This window comes from Grus americana, chromosome 2 (genome assembly GCF_028858705.1).
Source record: "Grus americana isolate bGruAme1 chromosome 2, bGruAme1.mat, whole genome shotgun sequence".
Taxonomy (NCBI): domain Eukaryota; kingdom Metazoa; phylum Chordata; class Aves; order Gruiformes; family Gruidae; genus Grus; species Grus americana.
This window is the reverse complement of record NC_072853.1, coordinates 40540213-40567059: the sequence shown is the minus strand read 5'-3', so window position 1 is coordinate 40567059 and position 26847 is coordinate 40540213. Positions and strand designations below refer to the sequence as shown.

The window sequence follows — 26847 nt, the reverse complement described above, 5'->3', positions numbered from 1 at the left end:
TTACCTGTATGAATTCCCCAAGCTCCTTGGCAAATTAACATGACTGGACTCTCACCAGATGGTCGTGATAGTGTCCAGACTCTGGAGGCTTTAAGTCCTTATCTTACTGGGACTGAGAACAGGCTAAACCCTGTTCCTGCTTTAAGCATCTACCCTGCATTTCAGGAGGAACCCTCATGAGGGATTCCTCAGTCTAATAGTCTAGCTCTGGAACTGGTACCTTCTCTGCCCAATTCTTCTCAGCAGTTGTTATGTCTCCTTGTGTTCCACTGAAGGAACACCAGTCTTCATCTGGTTTACATTTTGTTTCTTCAAGGGCACATTATAGATACAGGTAAAAAAAAAAAAAAATCTCTGTGTATGTACACACACACACACAGAGTTTGCTTAAGAGTCTAAAAATTGACTGATCTTTTCTAAATAATACAAGAATTATGTGAATCTAGGTAAGGATAATAAAGCCATAAAGCCTCCATGCATTTTCACTACCTTGATTTCCTCCTTGTTCTGGATGCAGTCTTCGGGCTCCATTCAGAGACATTTAAGAACATAGAAGGTATTTTCTCTGCAACACTGAATTGTCTTTTAAACCAAAAGTTTCATTCAGCTCACTTTAGTACAGTTGGTCTTGTCAATAAAGAGGGTCTTCCTATTACAAAGGCATATATTTTTGTTCCCTTCTCTTACTTTAAACCCTCTCTCGCTGCCATCTCAGTGAGTGTCTTCTGTGTGTGTGTTCCAATACCCAATTCCTTTGTTTTGCCGCTGGCTCTTCTTTCCTTTCCACTTCACCTGCAGACTAGCTGGAGTAAAGTGCTTCTCCTTGCTTCTGCTGACCCCCTTGGCATTGTCTGTTTAGAGTAGAGACATGAAGATCTCTATTATAGCTAGTCTGGGAAAGACATACTTATGGCCTTGTGAGTGAATACACAGTGGCATTCAATGATACAATAGTTTTCATAGGAACAATTTCATCATATCGAACACAACCGTGAATTTACACTTGCAATCTTTGACCCATTTTTCATCTCCTCTTTCTCTTATTCCCCTCCCATCGATATACTTGGCTGACGCTCAGCAGAAAAGACAGTGCAGTAACCTAATTCTTTCTCCTCCTTTCCAGCTTTCGTGTGATACCTTCACATAGTTGTGCAGCCTGGGACCCCCTCGTCCCTTGAATCAGTACTCCTTATTCAGCTTCAATCTGGGCAAAAATGTGTTTACCATCTGGCAAATTATCTTCCTGGCCTACCACACCCACACAGAAAATGGGAAGGGAGCTCAAAAGGTCATTGGGCCTATTGCTTGCCCCAGGGCAGGATCAGCCGCATCTACAACATTCCCAACAGATGTTTATCTAACTTGTTCTTAAAACCTTCAAATGTGGAGATTTTCCAAACTCCTCATGCAGTGCTCAATTCTCCTTGCAAATTCTTAATGATCCTCGGTGTCCTGAGCTCTTCAATTACAACCTCTCACATTCCCCCATTAAATTCAACCTGCTTATCTGCTCCTTCAAAGGCTCTGCACAGCTCTGGCTCCATCTGTCCCTGGTTCTTTATGAGAGCGTCTTCACAGGGTGTCTGGGTGCCTTTGCCCTCTTACTGATTAGCTATTTAAGCCGCATATCTCTCCTCACTTACATTCTGCACCCACCCATCTCCCTATCTCCATCTGTCTGGCATCCTTTTGCCCAAAAATCGCTTCATCAGGCTTTCATTTTCACTTTCAGGAACTTTCCCCTTAAACTCTTTTCTTTTGTGAATAAGCAGTCTCTAGTCCACTCAAAAATGTGCTTTTTAAAGCACAGCCCCCCCCCCCCCCCCGCCCAAGCCCAGAAGTTACCATTCAGTCTGCCACCCCGTGCACCCAGCCAAGTGTAGGGTTTTGTTTGCCTGCCTTAGCCTGTAAACTCATTTTGGGTGGGGCTGTTTTCTGCCCTTTGTTCTCCACTGTGTTGAATGTGCTGACAGCGCTGAACTCTCCATAATTAATAGCACGAACAAAGCTTAAAAAGGGATGGATCAAAGGAAGGAGAAAGGGAAGGCAGAGGGAATATGAGGTTTTGTTTAAAGCAGTAAGGAAGCTTCAGGATAAATGTGTCCTGTTGGGATGTGCTGGACACCTGTTAAGAAGAGGTTATGGATAAGATTGTTGAACAATCTGAATGAAGGTGGTCTCTGCATCTCCCTAAAATGCTCAGCAGAAAGATCCATTCACTGTAACAGGCAGACACTTTGTGTAAATTGATTTGAAACGAGGGAGACAACCAGTAAATGAGTGTAACTTGGAAGGCAGGCAAGTGGCGAAGAGGAGGCAGGAAAAGCACCACTGACCCTTTCCCTTGGGTCTGGACATTCAAGCTCGCTGGCATGTGTCCACTCTGCTACACTTCTCTTGAGCTATACCCATTTAGTGACGGCAGTTGTTGCAGTACTAAGACTTCTGCAAAGCTGAAGCAGACCTTTGAAATGTTTTGTTCTGTAGTCCTAACAGTGACTGCCTGTTCCTCTGTGTGAAACTGCTGAGCAAATGCAGGCAGTGATGACCCTACAGGCAGGAAACCTCATCACATCACTGCCTTCAGCAGACCCAGGGTGGTATGATACCCGAGAGATGGAAGCTGGGACGTAGTATAGAGCTTTCTGGTGGTGTTCAGAGGGTGATCTCACACACTGGTGAGTGGATCACATGGATCACCTGGAGACCTCTGACTGTAGCCATGAAGGGTTTCAGAGTCCTTATGTGCTGACCACTGACTGCAGAGAAGGAGCACAAGGACAAAAAGGCACATCCTACAGATCCGAGAGAGCCAGGATTTCCAAGGAACTGTGCAAGGAGTTTTCTTCAGTGCTAGGACACTTCAGATCTGACACCCTTACAAACTCCAGAGGCAGATTTCCATCATCCTCTGTCAGGAATTAACTCCACACTGCTGCAAATCTGTCGTTGGCTGGAATATTGGCAAACAAGATGTCAGTGCTGAACATGAAGTCTATTATTGCTGCTTTTCCCACCAAAATCATGGTTTCCTCTGAGGAAGTAAAACACTCAAATTGTGCTGGGAACATCAGTGGCAGAAATATGTTCATTGTCTGCCTGCTTGGCCGTGATCCGGTCTTTGGACAATCATCAACATCAATGTGGGATGTGCTGTTGGTTACAGAAGGTAAGGTAGTAAGGACTTCTGGGGTTAACCTGTCTGGTCATGAAGAACTGCGTTATCTCACAGTAACATGAATATCAATGGAGTGTCTGCCTTCCTGCTATTCAAGTGACCCAGGCCACCATATTTTGTGTTGGCTCCTGAAGATGGACCTGGATGAAAAAGCACCTGGAAAAAAGTGGCTGCACTCACTTCAATGTCCAGGGAGCGTGCACTTGGCTGACTGCAGGCGAGATGTGCTGCCTACATGCCTAACTTCCACCCCCGTGTCTCTAATGCTGTTTGTACTATTAGGGCATGCAACGCACAGCATGATACATGGATCAAGAAGGGACGGGGGGCTTTCACCAGGAACAGGAGGATTTAAATGTTTCACAGGCCTGATACAGGCAATCGGAGAGTGCACCTGTCATCACAGGAGCTGTGTCAGGAAAGCAAGGGGGTTCCTTTGTAAGGGAAAAAGCAATTTGGGGAAGTGCTGTAGTACACACATCAATCTGTCTATTCGCTATTATTATTATGAGAATTTATTAAAAGTTTTAGTTTAAACTTCCTGCCTCTTTATTTTTGTAAAGAATCACATAGTCAGTAGATTGTGTAACCGGGTGGGTTGTACAAACACAGACATCCCTGCCGTTGTGATACAAGCAGCACAAACATTAGTATAAGCCAGAGGTTCAATGGACAAGGACAAGCAGCAGACAACGCCGGAGAGGCCAGTGCCAGTGGCTGCCGAATCCCTCCGACTCCGGCACAGGGAGATTGCAAGGCAGGGGTGAGCAGGGGCTGCCTGGCCACGCTCACTTCCCCCCCAGGAGTTCACTGACCCACCAGTCCAGGCGAAAGCCTCCAGTCCTCGCTTTGGCTACAGCAACATGGCATGAACACCCCAGAGGTGAAAGACTATTTTTCCCTCTAGCTCTTCAGGGGATTATATGCAAGATGTTTTTTTCCAACAGGATCTGCCTGTTGGGGTTAAGTAAAATTACATTTCAGATACTGACTTTGTTATACTGGTCAGAATTTTCATCTCAGTATTTTCTAGGAAAAAAACCCTAATTTTATTTGCTTGAAAATATTTTGCTTTAAAATTAGCTTCGATTTGATAGCTAAAAATGTATTAAGAAATTATTTTCAATTTCAAATGATTCACGACTGAAAATTAATTACATCCAAAAAAAATTTGTTTTGATAGAAAAAAAAGACAAATTATTTAAAATAATAACATGTACCCCTCCAGTCAGACCTTAAAGTCTGTTAACAAGATTTTACTTACACCCACACTGCAAAGTGGATATGTTACTACTAATGTTAATGTGAAGCCTAGGTTTAATTTATATCACCATTTGAGTAACGAAGCCCATATTCAGGGCACAGATACATCTGAGTAAAAGACTTCCGTGCCTAGATAAGAAGAGTTTAAAGACAATCTGGCTCACAGGCTCACTGAAGAGATGATGTGTTCCCAAAAGGCTGGGGAGGGGGAACTGCACAGCAGAGAGGAATTGGAAGAGAGAGGGAGAGAGGGAGAGGGAGGATGTGTGCATTAGGGAAATTGCCAATAGGGTGGTTGGAAAAAGATTAATTACAGCAGTAGCAGCATAGCAAAGACAAAAGGACTGACTATGCCCGATGGCCTTCTAAGGTGGATTCCTGAGAAAGAGTAAGATCAAATATCAAGTTCTTTAAAACACAGTGTTGGTAATCTGTGCCACTCAGCTGACGCCAGTGGTATTACTCCAGGTTTACACCACTTTCAGTGAGAGGAATTTACCTCCAGTTCTCTGACTTGTACCTAATGTGTCGCACTCTTTCAGTCGGATATCCAGCTGGGTCTGAGGTGCCTCTTCGGAGAATGGTGGAATTCTCCCAGTGGATATCAGCTGAGGATCAACTTCTGAAAAGGATGAGATTGCTTTAGTGATATTTGGCTCTGTATTTAATTCCATCGTATTGAATGGATGCCTCCCTAGTTCTGCTGAATTATCTTTGTGGCTTTGTCCAGATCTGCTAAACACTCCCCTATAGTTTCCCCAGACAAGTTCCTGGAGAACATCCATGGAAATGTTAAGGGCCTGGTGTAATCATCAGAACAGCAAGTATCCCAATCAGTGAGCCACATGCCAAGTGGGTTTTATGAAGTTAAATGAAAAAGGAGCTCAGAGTTCAAAGGATGGCTGCTCTTCTAATTAACGGTATCTGTGATGTTGCACTGCACCTTCAAATTACATGTATGCCTACAGTTCACCAGAGCATCCATCCTTCCTTCACACAGCTGATTAATGATTCTTTTGCACATGCATTTGAAGCTTGAGGAATTTCATTTCCTGATGATAATTTGCTTTATCTCTTCTGTCAGTGAGGGAGTGCCTCTTTGTCCAGGGCCGAACCTGGCAAGAGAGGAGGCAGGGCTGCGGGTGGCTGCTTACACCACGCACGCACGTTAGAGAAATCCTGAGGGACGCCCTACCTGGTGCTACAGCAGCTTGTGAAACCAGCTGTCAGCAAGTCCCAGTGCTCCCAGCTGGGGACACGCTGGGATGGACATGGGGAGGAAAGAGACTACAGAGATGGTGATGTTAGCTCTGGGTTTCCACACACTGAAGGAGTTTAGGATTGTTGTGCTGCCATCTGGGGTCAAATGCTAAGTGTAGGGCAGTCACAGCATGCCCCGAGCACCCACCACATCTCTGTGTTTACAGCTTGAACCTTCCAAAAGGGAGCAGATATATAAGCACAAGGACATTTCCCTGAATGCCACCCCACCTTCAGAGACCAAGTCTTCAGGCTGCATCTTCTACAGAGTGTATACAGTGTTTTCAGACCACTCAGTCCTCCCCAGGGCTTAAGATCTCTGTAGGTTTCATGCCTCTGTGCAAATCTGAATTTTATCTGCAAGCACATAACTTTGCTTGAAGTCCACCAGAGGCCAAACCCTGCTCTCAGACAGCCTCAGGCATGTCCATGGGCATCTGCAGGAGTTCAGAGTGAGGATCCAGTTCTGCCCAAAGGGGCTGATGAAAAGTCAGAGACTGAAGGATGAGGTCTTTTCTCTTTTATTCCTTAGGACACAAAGAGTTATTTATTTAAAGGACTGGCTTAGCGTAATTGTAATTAGTTTCACAATGGGTGCCTGGACGTTCCAGCCCAGACCAGGGACCTCTTGTTCTAGGCACGAATCTTGCCACTGTGACCTTTGGTTCATTTAATACCTGGGTGTATCTGTCTGATGTTCTTTTTTTTTTTTTTTTTTGTAAGATAAATTTACATTTCAGAGTCCATTCACATGTGCTAACCTAGTTATGAGCCAGTTTCACTCTTCATGAACTTCCTGCCTACAGGCATTTTTTGTAAATTGCTGTAATATGATAACTGGAAATCCTTTTTACTATCTCAAAACAGGAAATAAACATCCTGTTGTGAGAAGAGAATTAGAATTATGCATGATGCTTCTTTTGTAATTTACTCAATCTTGATAACATATATTATGTAGGGGAGACTTCTAGGGCATTAAAGAAAAGATGACCAGCCATAAATCAACCTCAAGGAGAGAATAAGCTGAATTCCTGTTGAATAGCACTTAGATCATTCTCGTTCAGCTTGAGTGTTGGTTATCTTTTGCCTTTGAGACTGATGAGAAATTAGTGAGATTAGAAAATATTTACAAATTCAACAGATCTTCTGGGTCTGCATTTTGTTGATTTTCAGATGAAGGCTTAAATAATTTGTATTTTCTGTCACCTACTGCTTTATATTTGGAAGGTGTTTCCTTAAATGTCAGAGAAGTGTCTGCTTGCAGAAGGTACCTAGGGTAGTCTTTTGTGAGCTGGAGATTGCCTTTCAGCAGTGGGCAGCAAACTCTTTGGTATCTGAGGTCTTGAGGTATGTATTCTGCTTCTCATCTTTATATTCCCTCATCAATATAAATAAAGTTCCTTTTCTCAGTCTTCCTGAATCTGCATTTGTTTTTCTCTGTTGGAATTATTGATATATAATATCTTTTCCTCAAGAGAATCTTTTCCCTTTGCTTTTCACTTAATTTAGGGGTTTTTTTCCCCCTTTATTTTTAATTGCATATACTAACACAAGATTTTGCTGGAGGTCTTATGAAGATTTTCTTATTTTAGGTATCAATAAGAATTTTAAAAAATTGCTTTTCATTTTACACATCTTACATGTCAAGTCAGTGATGAATTTCATTTAAAAAAGGAAAGAGCCAGCCACATTACTGTAATTTCTGAAAAGTGTCTTGATGATGATTTGTGACAGAGGAATGTTATGATATCTCTAAGTTATATAACATCAGAGAAATTACACTAATGTCAATGTTTGGATTCCTACTGTCATTACTGAGATATATTTGGACCAAAACTTTAGGGCAAATATCCTTTGTATGATATTCCTTTCTGAGTGATGCTACACAATTATTTATGAATTTGGAGTTCTTTGCTATACTAATCATAATATTATGAGAGAAATAATTCCAGTTTGGCATACATTTATAAACACTGTTGAAATGTTTAAGTGCTTGCAACAGCCATAGAACTGATTTTTTGGACCTTTTATTTCTATGCATGTGTCATGTTTTTACATTTTGGGTAGTTTAATAGAAGTAGCTTTCAGAAGAATGAGAAATAAGTGCAATAGAGTGTGCTTACACAACATAATATTTGAACCCGGAGAAGAGATTATTGGTCTGCCTTTATTCAGATGCTGCTGCTCAAACCGGATTAGAGCTGTTTAAACCTGGGATTTTTGAATCTTGGTAGGGTCCTTCAGCTGAACACTGAGGTTTCTCTTAAAATAGACTCTTTCCCCCCCTCTTCTAAGAATACAGTTTAAGTATTTTACCCAGGCACTTTTTCTGAGAAGTGGCTGGTCGTTGAAGGATAGGTCTGTGAGTCAGATATATGAGGCTCTAATCCGATATCTGCTTTTGAGTCATTCAGCTTTGTCTACCCTGATGGGTGTAGGCAATCACAGTTCTCCTTCACCCACACCCCAAGGTGGCCACATGTGGGCCAGCACTGGAGTAGCTGCATTATTGTGGTGCTAAACCCAAACAACTATATCCTGCTTCTTAGCATGGCTTATTACAAGCTTGTAACTAAAGCTCTGATTACACAAGCCACACGCTGAAATGTTCATCTCTCCAAAACCTGCAAGACACATCCCACATACCTCAGGGAATAGGAGCTCTGGGAACACTTCATAGGAGGGAGGTAGTGATGACTTATCTCCCCACTCTGTTACCAAAGGGAACGGGTCTGGGCATTCGTCTGGTTCCCAAGGCAACCGAGCAATGTTGACTTTATCATCCTTTGATGATTTGCTTATTGCCACAGCTGGGAACTCAGATTACTCGGAAGTCCCCATGGCTGTAGGGTCTTGCTGCTGATCATGAGTGCAAAATGCCCTTGAACTGATCGAGAACCACAGCTGGGCCACTTTGAGATTATTACCTTGGACTTGTGCCTACAGAGCTCCTGGATTGGAGCTGGTTCCTGTCCATCAGAAGACAAGCAAAGCAGATGTACAACTGTCAGCACCTGTAGGTCCCTCAGCTCTGAAATCAGGCAAGCTACCAACCTCTTCCTGCTGGCACTCACTTGAAAAGAGGTTTCTTACGCATTAGGAAGCTGCGAATTGTAGTCTTTATTTGCTTAATCTGTGCTTTAACATATTCTTCATTCATTTTCAGAAATGACTGCAACTGCAACATGCTTTAAAAGCGGTTAAAGAAGAAATGTCTTTACCTTGAAGAGTTTTCTGATAAGGCCCCAGTTCTGCATCTTGATGCAAGTGGGCATGTCCTAACACCTCTCTGGAAAGTCGGGCTTGTTCTTCCTTGTGTATACTTGTCATTTTAAATAGCAAAGTATTGTCAGCAGAAGTTTGTTTTGCTCTCTGTATAAGTGCATAGATGAACATTCCCTTTGAGTTCAGTGGGGTTGAGGTTTCGTTTCTGTAGTTATGTACCGCCAAGGAGTTTCTGCAGCTTAGTTAGCATGCATAGTGCCACTCTAGAACTGTAAGTTAGTTTTGATATTTTATTGACTTATTAAATAGTGCTGCCTCGCTTTGGATTTATTACTTGCGGCTACTTACACAGCGACCATTTTCATCTCCACAATCAGCTTGCTCTGGGACTAACTTTGCAGTCTGGAGGGTGGCGAGATTAGTCATGGTTTGGAAATCCCTGTAGCTTCTGCATACATCTGGATAGGCCAAGGGTGGAGCTTTCTCTCTTACTCTGAACTTCTCTGAATTAGTGCTATTTCATTTTCACTTTTGCACCCTTTTTGGCATTGTTGGAACCTTGTCATCTTCAGCTCTCACACCGGTTGCTAGCAGGATGTACTCTCATACATTCCACCTCAGCTTTTATAGTTTTAATGCTGAGAAAGAAATGACATCCTCCATCATCACTGTAGGTACTAGCAGGAGAAAGTGCTGGTTTCTTTCCATGGAATTGTAAAGCAGTCCCGGTCATTCAGCAAGCTGATTATGCAAAGAATCAGTCTTATTTCTTGAAAACAGTTAGTGCTACATTTCAGTGATGTGAATGAGTGCAGCAATGTTGACTTGAAGGGAGCAATACGGTTTGATTCCATCTTAGTGTCTGGTCCATATACACTGTGGGTAAAGGCTATTAAAATACTTACATGTCATCACATTAAGGGATCCACACAAAGTCCAACACAGAATTTGTTAACTTCCCCTAGAAAGTCCCCTTTTTCTTCCAGCTCACAACTAATTATAATGCTCATTTTGTCTCAAATACTGGATCGAGAAGACAAATGTCATTTCTTTTCCCGTGAAGTGCTTAAAAAAGGACGCGTCTACGTAAGCATCGCTGCTCACTGTTGCATGAGATCAAAGCTGCTCATCTGCATGGCACATGTCCTGCATTATAGGAAGTTGCTGGAGGTTCATTGCTCACTTAGTAGAAGAGTTTTGAGGTTTTGCAAGAGGAGGGTGTCGGTCTCCTCAGTGGAAACAGAAAGAGGATCTGCTGCTGCTGGTTCCAAAAGATTGTTAAATGCATGGGCAGTATGTGTCTGAAGTTTTAGGAAGAACCCAGTTTCACTTCAGTTCTTCCTGTAAAGTCAGAAAATTCTCCAATAACATTCATCGGCTGAAGTTTTGGATCACAGGCTATATACTGATTGATTCACTTAGCAAAATGATTGTTAATTCCAAGAATACAGGGAAATGCAGATTTGGATACAATGGACTTGTGTATGAGGTCAAGTTTCAAAGGGCTTTAGATGAAGAAAGGCATGGACAGGTCCCTAATCCTATTTTCAGTTTAATGGACACAAACATGTATATGTTGGCTTCCAAAGGGTCAATTTCATAAAGCAGAGAACTGCTATGAGTCTCTAAACCAGGGGAATAAATGTGTAGACAGGAAAATGAGAAAGGGAGCATAGAGCAAGGACCAGAAGTTCAAGGCAAAAATAGTAGAAAATTTAGTAGAGAAGCAAAAGGATACAAGTAGAAAGGCATAAACAGAATAAAAGGAAATTTTACAGGATTTCAGGTATAAAGCCTATCCTAGATATGGTATTAATCCATTTATTAGCTTGTAGAATTCTCAATAATAATGTGGAAAAGGCAGATGTGTTCAATCAATACTTCTGTTTGGTATTTGGGGAAAAGCCAGATGATTCAGGACAGAATGATGATGAAATGCTTTCCATTCTAACAGTAACTAAGGGAATGTGTTAAACCACAGATACTAAAGTTAGATACATTAAAATTAGTGGGTCTGGATAATTTGCATCCAAGATTTTAAGATCGATAGTCAAGGAGCACTACAGACCATTAATTTTGATTTTTAACAAGCCATGGAGCATTGGGGATGTTCCAGAGGACTACAAGAAAGCTAATGTTGTGCCAATATTTAAAAAAGGTAAATGCAGTGACCCGAGTAATTATAGGCCTGTCAGCCTGCCTTCGATCCCAGGCAAAATAATGGAATGGCTGATATGGTGCTTGAGTAATAAGGAATTAAAAGAAGGCGATAGAATTAATGACAATCAGGATGGTTCTTGTCAAACTAACTTGATATCATTTTAAATCAGATTTCAAATGGGGTGATTTAATTTACAGTTTTGATGCGATGGATTTAGCCTTCTGTAAGACGTTTGTGTGGCTTGACATTTTGATTATTCAAATAGAGGCCAGCTCCGCAAACACTGGTTAAAGACAGAAGTTAGGAGGAGTTTAGGCATCTGAATCTAAAATGGCAATCCTGAAAGCTGAGCTCAGTGGCTGCCCAGAACTGCCTTAATCTCCTCGGTTTTCAGCTGGAGAAGTTTCCAAGGCAACTGAGGTTCTGCTTTGTGCACTCCCAGAAGACACCTCCATCCTGACAGGGTTGAGCGGTTCAGTATCAATGTCATAACTATACATTTGTCTGCCTGTTTCCCGTATAGAGCTTGGTCCAGGGAGTGTGCTCGTGGCACACTTGAAGGATCAGCCTGTGCACAAAATGCAAAAGCAGATGCAGCTTTCCTTTAACACATGACCACAGGAAAAGGTCTTTTATTCAATTTCTCAGTGATTAGAGCGCTTGTTTGCCCAGATTAGAAAAACTCAAGATTGAATTCTTTTCTCCCTTGAAAATATTTCAAACCCACTTATCTCACTTGGTCTCACCAATTATCGGTGTATGGTGATGATGGAGAAAGGAGGGACTGAATACACATTAACAGGAGCAACAATCCTGGCCGAAGTTGAGTTTCAATCACAATAGCTGTCATCTTGAAGTGCAATGAATCTTGAATATAAATGCTGTAAAGAATTTCTTCTATGTCAAGAAGAAAAGTGGAGAATATCATGTCACTGCTCCAGAATTATCCTACAGGTGCAAATAAGGATAATAAGGTTGTCCAGGGTCCATGCATAGTCAACATAGACCCCTTCAGAGGCCATTCTGTCCCATCCAAGACAGGTATCCAAGATCTTTGGGATGAATTCTATTCAGGTTCTTCCATCACTGAACAGGTAGGTTAGATTACATGCATAGTTAAAGTTAGGAAAAAGAAGTCCCACCATAAACGCATACACAGCCATCAGAGATGGCTCTTGAGTTCAGCAAGGATAACTGCCAGTGGTGGAAGCATCATTCTAGTAGTGGGACAAGAGTTTAGACAAAATCAAGCAAGGAATAAAGCACCAGCTTTTATCAGTGAAGGTTACTGATCAGTTGTTTACCAAAAGCTACACTGAATTTGGGGATTTTTTCTTTCTTATATTCAATATATATTTCTCCTAAAATCTATTCTTTTGTCTATCATCTCAGCTGCTGAAACCAGCATTAATTCTGGGAGCTCACAGGACTTGCCTTGTATAAGGGGTCATGACCAGATGATCACTGTGGTTCTCTCTGGTCTTAAAAGATCCAGCAAAAAGCACTGAGGACAAACAAACTGAAAACCCAAGCCCATGCAGTAAGAAGCTTTCCCTGTCCAGGAAAGCAGATAATCTGAATAGACAAGACAGACTGGGGTGAGAAAAAGGATGTGTTATCTCTGTTTCACAGATGGGAAACAGAGGCACAGAGAGATTAAGTGATTTACACAAGGTTTGTGTCAGAGCCAGGAATGGGAGCCAGATCTCCTGAATTCTGTGTCACTACCTTAACAACAAGACCATCTTTTCTCTTTCTTACCATAGCCCTGAGAGGGAAAGGCCTGTACTTATACACAAAATTGTACCATTGCTCACAGAGTTAGCTATTAAATGCTATACATGTAGCATACATCTGGTGTTCTTATTTCTCCTCTTCTGTCAGACTGACTCCTCTTTCCTTCCTTCATCTTTCCTTTTATCCTCCCCTTCCTTTGTTTTCACTGTCTCTTGCAAAGGACATTGGTGTCAATTATACTAGAAGAAAGCACCACTGTCTCAGAAACAGCATATTGAGACCATCTAACCTGTCAATGTACAATCAGAAATGTACCAGGCATACCTGGATACATATCTTCTAAGAGTGGATTTGCAAATATAAGTGGAAAAAATTAGAAAAATGCATTTGAGATTTGCCTGTCTTATTATGGCCGAATCCGAGTACATTTTCAAGGGAGTCAGGAATGACGTCAAGGGGGTCTGCTTAGCTGAGGTGGCCAGGTTCAATTATGTCTAAATCCTTAAATCTTTCCCTTTTGTATCTTATTTCACACATGGTTTTGACTCCCCTTTTCTAAGCCCCTTTGAGTAAAAACATTCAATTTTTGATATTGATACCAGGATCCTGAGATGGGATAGTACTTTGGGCAAAACCTATGAATACCCAGCCTGTTTCTTTGGTGGTCCTGAGAGCACCAGTTCCTCTCCTGGTCTATGAAATTCTTGGAATACGGTCTTCTTCCAGTGCCTTAAAATCTTGAAAGTTTGCGAGACGCAAAACCAAAAATATATAATAATGTTGTTCATATGCAGAACAGTGGAATATCTGAGAGGGTGTCAAAACACTTTCAGTGTGGCTACGGATAGAGGAGGGTCAGCCATGGTTGGCTATGGGAGGACAGTTTGCCCAGGGCCCTGCGTTTTGAGAGGTTGGAAAGGGCCCTGGCTAATTGCCTAATGATACACAAGAGGTCATAACCTCCACCTTTGCCCCAGGCCCCCTGGAGCTGCTGCTATTGCTTGGCCCTGCACTGCGGCCACCTCCACGGCATGGGGGACAATGGCCGGCCAGCAATGGTGCTCGGCGTTTTATTTTGGGCAGGCAAGCAAAGGCCGTGCATGGCAGCCAAAATTTGCATCGAGCAGGATGCAGATAGCGGGGCAGAGCCTTACGTGCGTGTATGGCAAAGGTGACCCCGCTGATAGATGTAGCTCAGGGCGCTGCTGCGTCATAAAAAGTTCTGGTCAAAACTCAGAGAACCTGAACCTCTTTCCAGCTAGACGTGTGCTGGGAATAGGTTCCCAGAATCAGGTTATCTTCCTATTAAGGGAGGCATAAAGGATAGTGCTGTGAGAATTACAATGCCTTTTTATGGAAAGATCAATGGCACGTCCTCAGCTAGAATGCTGTTTTTAGATAAGGGTAGTTTCACCTCATAAAAGATTATATGGCTGACATATTTTTAAGTCCAGAGACGAGTAACAAAACCTGTGATGAAGAGGTATGGAAACACTTTGAGATGAAGATATGGACGATTGAGTAGTGGAAGGTGGCAAGTAAGAGATGTCACTGCAGTATATAAAATAATAGATGGTACCGAGGGGTCAGGTGGTCGCTCCTGTATACCCTCTCTTGTAATAAATGTCAGACAGACACTCGGAAATAAAAGCAACAGGTTTAAATCTAAACCAGCAAATGCTTTTTTAACACAGTGTCTCTGACGTGGCCTTGAGAACATACTGAGCTAAAGAGCTTAGCAGGATTAACAAATGTTAGATATTGCAATCGATACCACCTACATCTACAGTTAAACTATCCAGGGTAAAAGTTAACCTATTAACTCATATTTTAATGTAATTTCATTTTAATAACTCAAATCTCTGCTTCAGGGCTTGCGACAATGAATGCTTCCCACTCGCAGCGAAACTTGACTGCTGGGCACGTTCTTGGATGGGCATTTATCCTTTGCGGGGGGGGGGAGGCGGTTCTTCTGCATGCGCTGCTGGCGCGCGGGAGAGGCAGGATTTCAGGCTAGCTGGACCTCTGATCTGATCCGCTCTGGCACCTGGCGCTGGCTCGGGCTGCTGAGAGGCGGCTGGCCGGGCTCCCCTGCCGAGGGCCGGGGCTGAGCTCCCGCAGCCCTTCCCGGGGCTGGCCCCGCTGGTGTCACTGCCTGCCAAACTTGGACTTGGAAAAACGCGGGCTCAGCTTGGCAGCGGTGAGCGCAGCGTGTTCAGGCAGCTTTGAGGTTTCACCCAAATCGCTCGCCCTGCCCTGGAAGACACCACCTGTGCTAAACTCACCCTAGGCAGGAAATGGAAGAACAAATCAGGCCTAATTCAATTAAAAAAAAAAAAAATCCTTAAAACAAACTGCACATAGTCTTCTCTGCACGCCATCTGCATAGGAGCAGGGGGGATGTGCTTGATTCATACTGTGATTTGAATGGAAGTGAGAGTAAATTGAAGGCTGATATATATCAGTGCTGAGGGCAGGATTTAGACAAGTGAACAGTTGTTTCTACAACAAAAACAGATAATGTTGTCAAGTTTGTTCCCTAACCAACAATTCAATCAAACGCTCACCAGACTCGAGCTAAATCTCCACAACCTTTATTGCTTCCTGTACACTCACTCAAATCTTGCCTAACCCTTTCCTGTCCCAGCACTGGTTTCCTTCTTCCTCCCGAGGGTGGTATTAGCGTCTGCCCACTAAACCATGTCAGCAGGTGAAATTTATAGATGGGCTACAGCTAGCTATTTATCATAATTTTTTATAATTTCCATCCCCACTCCCCATTAAATGCAATAACCTTCTGAGCACTTTTAAACATGAAATCCATTGCCATATCCAAAAGATTGTTTATCCTTCTAGCATGTGAACATGACAATTCACTGTCCCATGGCACTGCTGCAGGCACTTAAAGGTATTTTGAATTCTTTTTTTTTTTTTTTAAGAGAAAAAAACACCCCCCACACAAAAATTAGGACTTTTACAGACTTTGCAAATAGGTCATTCCCCTTAATGAGTCTCTTTATTAAGCAAAGTAGCCACAGTCAAAGGAGAAATAGTAATGAGAATTTCCTCTCAGCATTTGGAGACCATAGAGAGCTTGTGCCATCCATGACCAGGTGTGGAAGTGACACCCAGGCTACAGCGTTTCCTTGTGCTTGGCCTCTCCGTCCTCATGTCTTCCACACGCATTTTGCTGTTTCTCTCTTCTTTCTAGCAAGCAGCAGACACAGATATTTTAGAAAAGATTTCTTATGAAGGGAAGCAAACGTATGTTCAGAAAGGAGTTGCCTCATGCTCTTACATTAGCAGAGCAAAACTGACCGTGCGGAGGGTACATTTTCCCTGCTCCCAAGCTGCGTGGGGAAGGGAGCAGGAGCACCGCTGCCGGGAGCTGTGCCAGAGGGCTGCCAGCATGGCTGCCCTTGAGCTGCTGGGCAAAGTCACACCTGGGAGACCGACGGCTTGGAAAGTCCACTCCCTCCACATAGCTCCATTTCCTACTCCATCTCTGCTGCTCTCTTCTGGAATGGGTAGTATGAGCTGACACCCGGGGTGTGACAGGAAGATCGGTGCATTTTTGTATGTAAGATATTACTCGTGAATAAATACATTTGGAAAAAAACCCCAACAATGCTCTGAGAAGAATAGAAGGAATTTATTGAGGAATTATGTGAGAGGTACATTTAGCTCATCATGTGGTAACAATAATTTTTCTCTATTTTTTACTTTTTAGTGTTAGCTTCTCACTGGCAGAGAGAGAGAAAGATGGGAAACATCCCATGTGTTTTATGCAGAAGAGGGGCAGTTTCAGAGAGAGTTTACTCTTGCTTCATTGACAAGGCAGACTAGAGGAAAGTGGCCCAGGGATTGGGCAAGAGATAAATATGTTGGGTGAGTTTTATTTCAAAGACACTTTCAGCCAAACACTATTTCAGCTGAGGAGTCTGCGAGTGAAAAGCATAAATGTGTTGATATAAATACATGACGGGGTGTGCCCTTCAACATGAAGCAATGCTGGTGTGTTGGTTCGCTATGCAGTCATCAGAAAAATCAAACAGTGCTCTGCTTCTTCAGCATAGCCAGATTTTTATCTTTGGATACTTTTTTCCTTTGACAAATCCAGGGTGGCTTGAACCTTCAGTGCCAGTTTATGCCCTCTGTCCCAGAGCATGCCCTGTGTCACCGAAGATAGCAGGGCTTTCAGTTTAAGTCAGACCGATTCAGCCTGCTCACACCACTGGCACATGGGGTGCTGGAGATGCTACGGGAGTGCACGCACGCTCATTGACTGTCTTCAAAGCACCGAGGGAGGGGGATTGCAAGGAAGTTGGAAAAACTTGCCAAGGAGCCAGCTGTTAACTGTCCTCTAAACATGGAAGTTAAAAGATTTCAACAAACAAACTATTCTGGGCTTTAAACCTGACTCAACTTTTGATTAATTTCCTTTGGTGCTTCAGTCACTTCCAAACCCTCTGTTCTCTGGCCTTAAAGTCAAATGGTGCTGCAGTGCACAGGAACTGTAAAATTTATCCCCGCAGTAACTGCTTAAATCTCATCTCTAATCCTCTAAACTCCTTGGTTCAGGGTAGTTTAAATTGTTGTAAATATCTTTGAGGTGGATTATACTACTTAATTGCTACTAAGGGAATAATAATATTATGTGTATGTGCATATGTAATATAATGTACATAGAAAGACACAGACACAGACAGAAAATCTTCCTGGCAAAGAAGATATTAAATAATAGTTTAAACCACTCAGGATTTGGGAAAGCCTGTTAAAGGGATTAGAAACTAAATCCAAAACTGGACGAGGGGTAAAGGCAATAATTTCCACAGACAAGAATGGTAGCAACATACTACTTCCTCTCTTTTTGTACATATGTTTTCTTTATACATGGTCTATACCACTTCACAAGAGAACATGATCTTTTCTATTAAGTTAACCTCAATTATGTAAAAGATACTTGCGTTTGAGGAAGCATAGATAGTACTCTCACAAGAAGGTGGAGGCAGAATGTCCATCCATAGCATTTCTTTCTTTTTTGGAAATAGTTTCCCATCATTCAAACATCAGAGTTTTAAGTCCAGCAGTTCTAAGTAAAAGAAATTAAACCTGGAAAAAACCTTCATAAATAAATAGCTAAATATAACTTCCTACCCGTGAGTAGTACCACCGAGTTGCTCGTGACCGATGCGCATGTGCGGATGCCTGGGCAACCAGGGCCAAAGGCTTTGCCCTGGAAATGTGCAGCCAGATGTAAACCTTCGAAAGAAAGTATCTGTGATAGTAACTGGTCTTGAGAGTGGGAGAGAAGGAATATATTAAGAAGATTTTAATCTTTTAAAACACTAATAAGAAGAAATATTATGATAGGTATTCCCAAAAATTTGTTTCCTGTGAACATATATGTCATTGTAAATATCTGCACTTCATCTTTGCTCTTTTTCTGCTCTGTCCTGCTCACAAAATGCTGCAAATTAATTCTTCTGGAAGCAGCCTTGGTTGCCTGTGTTGACCCCAGACATGAGCTGGGATCTACCAGAACTCAAGGAACCAGTTGCAGAAAATAAATCCAAAGTATTCTAAGGAACTGGTTTTAAAAGAAGTTTACTGAAAAGGTTAATTACCGAATATAACAGCTAGTGAATAAAAGAAGTAAATACTATGGTTTTACAGACTAGAAAGTAAGTAAACCTGATACTGAATGTTTCAAAATGGTAAGAAAATGCAATAGCGGTCAGCCTGTGAGGGCTAGTTCTTGCCCAAACTTCATTCACTACATAGAAGCAAGGGGCTCACTGCACCTGTAAGTTTGAACCTGAGCATGGGCATGGATTCAGTTCCAGAGGAACCGTGCCTTGGGGCACCGCCTGTCTTTTATCATCTGAAATAAAGCTACTTTATTACAAATACAGCAATTGGGTGCACTTAAATTATTACCCTCTTTCTAGGCACACTAGATCTGCTTTTTAGCCTACTGTTTATACCCTGTGATTAAACCAGTTTCATCTTGTTCTGTGGTAAGAAGAAGAATCTCCTCTCTGGAAGGTAAAATACACATTCCTCTTACCACCCCTTGCCCATTCTTTGGTTCATCTTCACTTGATACCTCTTTTGATTTAAGGCTGGCTAAAAGCCTTAATTTATAAAACATCATGTGGAAAGGTCTAAGGACCATTAACATTATTGAATCCTTGTTAGCATTTTTTGCATACATTTCCTATTTACTCTTTAGGCTCAAGGTACTCTTTCTTTCCAGTGTTTATACAGTACCTTGGAGAATGGTTTTGGTCCATGATTTGTTCTTCTTGGAGAACATTTTCTTTTTTCCAGGTAATTTGATCTGGCCAAAGATCCGTACCTGTGTGTAACGAAGCCAGCATAGCCACACATAGAGCCACGTGTGGTCATGAGTGTGCTAAGGCCAAGGTTGGATGTGGTCTTGTGCGATCTGTGAACGCAGCAGAGTGCCCTGTGGGTCCAGTGCTCCTCATGTACAGGCACTGGGCTGAAAGCAACAATTTCAAATGTAGTACACAAGGTTACTTTTAAACAGCTGGAGATAGAAACAAGCACCTCTCCCCAGAGCGAAAAGTTTATGTTGCACAGTAAAATCTGTTTAGACTGCTAAACATATTTGGGTTTCTGTTCTTTTCTATATAGTTATAGTTTTTAATGTCCTATGCCTTAATTCATCAAAGTATGCTTAAACACAGCTGGGAAGTGCCTAAGTAGCTTGTTAAATAGAGATCTACGTGTAGTTGGGACTAGTTCCAATAAAGGATGTGGTGACCGAGAAGTTGCCCACCCCCCAGATGGAGTCCAGGCCAGGCTCTTGGGTTCCGTGTCATGGTTGTCCCTGTAAACTGTCCCTGTACAAGAGCTTTACACTCTCTTGTAAGGAAAGGGAGGAGGCAAGGCTTACAGTACAGGAGCTGGACCTGTTTCCCTACCATGTAATTGCACTTTTTTATTGATAAGATGCAAAGGGTTTGAATGCTTTGTACTTTTTATGGGAAGGAGATTTTTTTACTTGGTTTCTCCTGACCTCCAGCCTAGGGTGTGCATGAGGCATTTGAAGGAACAGACATTTAGTTTAGCTTTTTCATCATTACAATCTGTTCTGTTGATCCTTTCCCACTGCTGTGTTTGCTAATTTCCTGGCATACATAAAGCGTGTTCCTTTTTTTGTAACAAAAATTAGCAGCTCTTCCCATTCCAGAGACAGGGAAACTGAGGCATGGGATTGGGAACTGGCCAGGAGTTTGTCAGCAGAACTGGAAGACAAGTCCAGCAGTCACTATGTGCCATCTTCTGTTGATTTTGGCAGACATTGAAACAATGTCCCAGGTTTAGTCACCTACAATTGCTAGCAGCTTTTCAGTTGCTGGCAAGCAGGCTGGGTCCTCAGCAGAGCTGCTGGCGACAGTCCACGGTTCTTCCATTTTCTTTTTTCCAGGTAATTTTTGCTCGTTAGGCTTTTTCATCTCCTTTCCATAGAGAGCATGATTTCAGAGGTGATCTGCCTCCTCTACCCGTGTAATCAGAAGTGAAGGCTGTGATCATGCTTATTTACAAGGAAAAGGGGTAGGAAGGAGGAAAAAAGAACAAGAATGGTATTCAAGATTCCCATCTTTGGGAAGATGGATATGAAAGGAGATGAATTTATCAGCTGGAGGCTTTTTGGATCATAGTGAGAAAATGAGACAAAAAGGAAGAGAAACAGAACAAACCAAGAACAACCACGCTAGTAGCAGTCATGGACATGCTGCAGCAGCTTTCAGGCACATCAGGAGGACTCATACAAGATCTAGAAAGAATCACAACACTTTCCAATATTTCCTCTCTCCTAAATAAAACACAAGTAAAGAATCTCCTCAAAGAGTGTAATTGAACCTAAGGCAAGCACAGATCAGAATATTGCCCCCAAAGAAAAAAGCTGACTCCTTTGTTAACAGATTTTATATTAAAAAAAGGAATTTGTGGTATGCTCAAAAGAAGCAATAAGTTCTGTGAGGCTGCTTGAAGAGCCCATCCTGGTGTTGGGAGAGATCTGACTATGTAGAAAGCAAGTGCACACCAATTCACAGCCACAGAGCAAATGAGTGCTGCTCCAGCTTGTGTTTTTGGGGTGGAAGGAGGGAGAAAAAGGATAAGCACTGATGTTTATGCACAATGACAACTAGAAGGGAAGAAATAATCTCCAGAGGAAGATACCAGGTAGAAAAAAATAATTAAAAGAAAATAACCTGCACATGAGGCCAGGTGCAATAGCTGTGGTAAGAACCACAAGGCAAAGCAGAAAAGTCCATGAAGAGTCAGAGCAGGCATTGCTCTGTGTTGCTTCTGTAGCTAGGGCTGCTGAAAGGTTATCAAGATATTTTCAAAGGACTGGGATATCTTCCAGGCATATTTCACCATGAAACAGAGACAGTGATTCAGCCAGGATGGCACCTGTGTAACCACTGCACCAAGGGCGAAGAAGAAGAAGCAGCAGCAGCCAATACAGTGAATGGAGAGAGAAGGCATCAGTGCTGCAGTTGCCACATCCCTGGTCGAGTGCGTGGCCTGGGAGCCAACCTCCACGTGGGCAAGCACTTAAGCCTGAGCGACCTCATCAAAGTATGACAAACTACTCATTACCAAGTGCCTGCAACGAAAGACGTGTTACCTGTTACCTTGGCAGAAGCAGAAATAGCCTCAGTGCTTGGTGCCAAGGATAAATATTGGCGAATGCTATTGGATAAAGAAAGCAACCACCTCGCTACATCTTGGACACCAGCAGGTAGCTGCAGATGGTGGAATATGCTGTTTTGGATCAAACCTGCAGTGGAAGAATACTGCTGCTGCCAACAAGATGCGCTAACAGGACTCACAGGGATCAGAGATGTGGATGATGGCATTCTGCAGTAGAGCTGCAGAGACATTGAAATGGCAACAGCCATAGATCACAATCTCATTTGTTTGCTATGAAGAGCCGAGAAAATAAAGCCATAGTTAAATACTACTAATAATATTAGTAATAATGTAATAATAATAATAATATTGCAGCAGACTGTAGTATCAGACACAGGACAATTAGAGCATGTCCACATTCAGTGTGAGTGCAGGAGCTGTGAAGTGCAGGCTACACACCCCAGTCGGGGCTGGTGGGCAGTTGTGGGGCTTGGGGGAATAGCAAGCGCTGCCGTGGGGTGGTGAGGATGGCTTGTATTCCCATGGGCCTGCAGCAAGGTCAGAAAGGACTTTCCACAGCAGCCCTCCTAAACTGCCCCGTTCTGGGATGGGTTAGACAGAGGACACACTGAACTACTGGGTGCCACTAAAATTAAACAACAGCTCATCTCAGCAGCTGTGTAGTTTCAAATCCAGAATCCCCATTTACTTTCGGGGAGTTTTCTTAATTTTACCTGGGAGTGAGAGCACAGTCATACCAGGCCTTCAGTCACATTGGTTCTTCCCCCATCACAGGCAGGCAGCTGGGAAAGCTATTAAAATTCCCAGCTGTGGCTGTAAGAAGGTTCAAGAAGCAAACAAAACATGCAGCAAGCCAGCCTTGAAGGAACTCTGTCTCTGATATCAGCCCCTATAACACTCAATGTCAGGATGTGTCTCTATAGCATTGCCCATGGCGAGCAGTAGTGGATGGAGGAAAGGAGAAGACAGAAAAGATGTGCAGGAAGGATACAGCCTACCACACCAAAGACCTTCCCTATTGGTGTTTGGAGATGCAGTTACAGGTAAAACTATTTCCTCGAGACATGTGAGGCATGTGAAGGCAAACTGCACTGATCACGCTGCGAATTCCCAGTTTGGGGAAAACAGTGGCAAATGGGCTTCTCTATCGCTGACATCAAAAATTTGTCAAGTTTTACAAATAGACAGATTGGATACAGCGCTGTGTGCGCTCTGATGAAATTTGGTTAGCCCAGTGCTGAAAGCATGCAGGCTTTTGAGTAATCCACTACAGGACCAAGGCATAAACCACCCTGTCCCCCCACCTTCTCCCCACAAGAAAAAATAATTTTAAGTGTAGTTGTTAGGTGCCCTTCTCATGTACGGACTTCAGAGGCTTATACTGGTAAGCTAAATCTAAAAGCAAGTCTAGGCAGAGATGTTTAATTTTGCACTAGAATTTGGGAGATCAGTGACTCGCTAGGTGGCCAAAGGAACGTCTTTGTAGCCCCCTAAGCCTTCGTTTCCCCATCTGTAGAAGAACTGCCGCAATATTTGCTGATGTAAAACGTGCTACTTGCAACTGGGAATTATCGTCGTCTGAAATGAGTGTGACAAACGGAATGCTGTGATAAACAGCTTCCTTGTCCCCGTGTTAGGAGCACAAGGGTGGGATTGTGTGGGAGCTGTGAGAACGCAGCACATGACCAGAATCGGGTATAGGTGACTGCAGAATAGGCAGGGGGAAGGAGAAAGCCTGAATGTTGCCCTGTCTCGGAGTTCTCTCTCCTTCTGCTTGAACACCGAATAATAAGGTCAGCTGTGATTTTAACCAACTCAAAGAGCAATTCCTAATCTCTTTCCATCTGGACTTTCATTTCCCGGCTATCTCATATAGTACTACATGCTTTTTCGGGATCAAAAGTCACGTCAGGATGACTCTGTTTCCATTTCTATCAGACAATAATAGGGATAGCACTCAGGTAGCCAAGGCTAAATTATCTGCATTTTTCGTTAATCGCAGGAAGCGTGCCAGCTGCTTACGTGACCGGGTGAGCTCTCTGAGGCCGCGCACGCAGCGAGGCGCTGTGCCAGTTGTCTGGGTGGCTCTGCTTTTCACAAGGGAATGAGTCACGGCAGCAGTTACCGCCGCTCCACCCCTCGTATTGGTTTCTAATATCTTACCCTGGCAGGAGGCCAGGAATCCAGGAGGACCCAGGTTTGGGTCCAGGCTCCTGTTCCGTTTCCTTCCCTTTATGGCAGTAATGGATTTCCTGCGCTTCCCTCCCTTTCCTCCCCTGCTTCTTTATGGATGTGGCCATTATGTAGCTCTGAGAAAATGGATTACCAGGCAACGCTTGGCATCACCACCGCTCTGCCGTGCGTTGCGTGTTTGCAGAACCGGACTTGTTACGCAGAGGTTTTTAATTGCTGTATTTGTTTTAGCAATGTTATGCGAGGCCATGGCATTTCAAAGCTATGGCAGGCTGGGGAGGCATTGCGCCTCTCGCCTACGTTTCCCCATCTGCTGTGAATCATTGAGGGAGACTGCTGGGTCCCTCTTGCAACCTCTGGATGGGGGTGAGTCAGCATTCCCTTGAAGGCTCTATCACAGCCCATCACCATTGCGTCCCCCTCAACATGGTGTGTGGCTGGAGGCGCCCGCAGAGCCGGAGAAGTGGAGTTACAAATGGGTGCAGCTCGGTGCCATGAAGCAAGAGTTTTGGCGGAGGCATCCATGCCAGTGCCACCCATAGGGTGCAGTCAGCAGGGCAGGGAGCGATGGAGGGCCTCATTAAACAGGCTGGTACTTGCTGCTGGTGTACACCACTGCGAGAGTGTCACTGTGCTCCTCTTGGGCCACGTGCATGCTCTGCCCATCGCTCTGTGGGAACAGCCTGTGACAGGACCTACTGTTCAAATGGATGCATTAGAAAAGTGAATGGGAACGTAAGTGCTTCGGGGGTTGCTATTTCATTATCACTGCTCATAAAGCTTTCTGAGAAGTGTGAACATTTTCTGCTTTTAGCCAGGCTCTTAATTCACACCACAATAGGCTTGACCCTAGCTCCCACCAGCCTCTTCCTCTGTACCGCTCTCCTTCCCCAAACCTGCTCCTGTACTCTGCCCAGCCCTTCTTGTTGCAGGACACCAAATAGCTGTGTCCTGCACCAACCCTCCAAATTGGGCTGTTGATGTCAAGCAGTGACATCACCGCTACACACATGATAGCAGATGTCCCACATCTGCTGCTATAGAGGAAAGACAAGTAGCTCCATCACATGGAGGGGTGGGAGGTGTTTATGGCCCCTAAGCCTTGTAGCCAAGAGGTGCTTCAGCACATTCGTCCTCCTCCTCCTCAGATATATATAGGTTGAACCCATCCATGCTGCTCCTGGTTATCCCCATTTCAACATGCCTGTGCTAAGAGATCTCTTCTTCTATGTGTGAGGCCACAGTTCCTCACACATAAAGTCCACCAAATCATTTTAGTTGTTATTTCTTTATTTTCTGTTTTGCAGTATGTTTCCCAAATCCTTTATGATATTCAGGAAGGGAGTGATAAATTTGTAAGAGTGATAGCAAATTTTTCAGGAATATCAGTACAAGAATCACACAGCTCTGACAGGCTGTTATTACACATATTGCTAATTCAATCTTTTTTTAAAAAAAACCCAAAATGTACATAGAAGAGTACTTTTAGTTTAATGAAATCATATTTCTATTTACAGTCAAGGAAATAGATGTCTTTAAAAATCTAAGAGTATTATTTGCAACAGCTGGTTTAACTTATGAAGCTGCTAGGAGTAGAGAGAGCAGTCTCTGAGACAGTGATTTTATACTTCAGAGCACTAGTAATCTGTTTGTCCTTGCTTAACTTCTTCTGTGCCATGCCCTGGTTCACATTTGGAGCTATATTTTATCTCCAAGTTCCTATTATTTCTTACAGGTTAGCACAACATATGACCTATGACATTGCAGCCGTAAAGAAAGTAGGCACATGTGATTTTTCTCTTCAGTTTTCATATCTCAGCGCTCTGGCCATTCAATTTAGTTTCCCAGGTGCTGACAGCTGGTAATGCTCTTAACTGCTCTCCCCTGTTGGTAAGTTATGGATATTTCCTAACTGAAGTTTAATTGTATAACTTTACTTCACTCAAAATGCCAAAGGTCCCAGGAACCCATTCCTCCTCCAGGCTGATTACGGCACTGAAGATAATACTGTTTGCGGATGGCGAACCTAAACCCCTACTGAGTGTCTTCTAAGACAAACTGACGTTTATTGCATTGCTCATTACGCCATGACTGTCCAGAGCTGGCTCAGAGGACACAAAACCCCAATTTTTAGGTTACATCTTATATATATAAAAAAGCAAGCATAAAAAAAAGTCATTTGAGTTTATCGCCGAAGCTCAAAGAGAAGGCATTAGGAATAAGAGATTGAAAGGAAGAGCAGTTCTGTACGTACCAAAGGCAGGAGCAGGGGACCGACTGCCTCAGGAGCTCACAGGTGGGTATTGCACCAGCCCAGTGCTGTGAAGCAGGATCTAGTCCTACACGTGGTGCCTCATACCTGCCTCATGCAGTCCGTGCTTCTCCCCCTCTTCCCGGGAATGACAGCTCCCCTCACTGAGCGTTGGGCACGCTGTACAGTGCCAGGCTGTCTCATCAACTGGGCAAGGGTGTGATGCTCCCTTGGTGGCCTTGATGCAGTAGTTAGGCTACTAAGGGTGACCTGACCTTGGGGCCCCTCCTGTGCAACAGTGGTGGCACTGCATCCCCCTCGGCTCCTGGGGTCTGGAAGAAACCCGGCCAAGGGACACTGGGGTCCTGCAACACCTCTGTGAGAAGGTACCAGGTACGTGCACACAATCTGTAGGACCACAAGCAGGTCAGATAGACTAGGCACCAGTATTACTCAGCACCAGCCTCTCAGGCCCTCGTTGGGAATTATGGACCCAAGTGCCTGTTGAGGTTGCTGTGAAGTCTGTCCATAGCTTTGCTCAACTGGTGAAATACGCCTTCGCTTTATCCCCAGGGGTAAACCAAGGTTAAACAGTGACGGTAATAAACTGAGAGTAATGAGCAGTAAAATAATGGTGAAATGTTCCAATGCTGTTGCAACAGAGAGGCTAAGGTGGGGAGGGCAGGACTGGCTGATGTCCCCATTGCTGAAGGGTGAACTCACTTTGCCCAATTCCATGACTGTTGAATGCTTCTGCAGCCATGGCAAGTTGGAGTCAGACGCAGAGGGAGACAACCTGATAAAAACTGAATACAGCATCCCTTTTGTTCTGGCTCTGCTCTGTATATTCATACCACTGCCTACCTGGGAATATCTTACCTA

At 43.4% G+C, this 26847-nt stretch overlaps 1 long non-coding RNA gene across 1 annotated transcript; it reads right to left on the bottom strand.

The window, feature by feature from the left end:
• Window positions 1-15862: 15862 nt before the first annotated feature.
• LOC129203176 (uncharacterized) lies at window positions 15863-26484 on the bottom strand. The gene is made up of 3 exons (XR_008575935.1): window positions 25969-26484; window positions 17982-18086; window positions 15863-16031 (listed from the first exon to the last, which is right to left on the bottom strand). It is a non-coding gene; the product is annotated as an uncharacterized LOC129203176 (long non-coding RNA).
• Between the last annotated feature and the right edge of the window lie 363 nt (window positions 26485-26847).